Below are 1,380 nucleotides of genomic sequence, written 5' to 3'. Positions count from 1 at the left end.
CAGCGGGGTCGCAGCTGCTTCTGGAAGGCACCGAGATGTACCTTTTTCGCGCAATGATGGTCAAAATCAAGGTTTTGTAACGCGAGCTGTGCCACAGTGAAATGGCACTAGCCAAAGGCAAAACACGACGCTCTGCGGCTGGTGAGGTGGTGCACCCCTCACACTGACACATTCCCCTCATCCCCTTGCCCTTGGCCCTGAGCACATCTACCTGCGAGCTAGTCTCTCCGCATTCTCTCCCCTAGTCATCCGCCCACGGCAGTGTCAGCAGTGTTTTAAAATGCTTTTCTTCGAGAGAGCTTTTTTTGTAACATTCTTTTCTTCCGGGGTGGGGTGGGGTGGGGTGGCGGATGGGTGTCGGACGGAGGGGAATTCGGACGCCGGCTCTTGTGGCGAGAACGATGGCTTCTAAGGAAGCCGTCGTCTGCGCCTTGTCCGGTGTGTGAATCGTGCGGGGTTGTGTTTTTGTGTGAATCGTGCGTGTGCGAGAACCAAGCTCGGGAAATTCTTTTCTTCGCACAGTGCCAGTGCGCGCCAATCCCGTGCCCAGTGTTACACCAATCCTCGCTACCCAACGCGGCCAAAGGATATCCACCTCGAGAACCTCGAGAGTGCCCAGTGTCGGTGTCGTGGGTGTGAGTGACGGGCTGCAGATGCAGCGGCTGTCTATCGTTCTCCACAACGCTGTCTGTGCCTGTGTGTGTGGCGGAGCTGTCAGGACCCCACCCTCCCCCCCCACCTTTGCGGGGCTGTCAGGAGAGGGGGCGGGAGAATTCGTTTCCGGCGATGTCCCACCTCCAGCGCGGCCTCGCAAAGGCGCTTCATATCTCGCCATATCTCCCCATATCTCCCCAGATCTCCCCAGATCTCGTGTGCTCTGCGGCGAGACTCACCTGGCGTCTTCGCAACGTGGGCTCACGCTAGTCTCACAATTGTTGATGAGCTTACGCTGCGCGACCAGACGAATCCATCAATGTTCTAACTAGTTTTGACAGGATGTCCTGCAGCAGTGCCTCGTAAGGTTCTGCTGTTGCGCAGGGGCTCAGGAGGGTCGAGGGTACCTTTCCCCCCTTTGCATCAACATAAGCTGGGGTTGATTGTCCGCAATCTCTTGCGACACTAACGGCAGCAGCCCAAAGTGACACCATCGTCGTTTGGACAGCAGTTGCCGGCCAATCCCAATGCAACACAGTCCGGATTCGCGGAGCAGGCAGATGGGAGGGGTGCGGGTGTCGTGGGTGTGGGTGTGGCTGGGATGTTCCAACTGAGGACCTCTGCTTTGATGGTCTGCCTCTGGGAGATCATGTCCAGCGAAAGCTGCCACCACTGGTCGCGTACGACTGACCCGGTGACCCACGTTTTGTGTCTCTCTACGGCTTT

Source organism: Emiliania huxleyi (genome assembly GCF_000372725.1).
Source record: "Emiliania huxleyi CCMP1516 chromosome Unknown EMIHUscaffold_205, whole genome shotgun sequence".
Taxonomy (NCBI): Eukaryota; Haptophyta; order Isochrysidales; family Noelaerhabdaceae; genus Emiliania; species Emiliania huxleyi.
The sequence above is the reverse complement of the archived record's forward strand: the minus strand, read 5'-3'. Positions refer to the sequence as shown.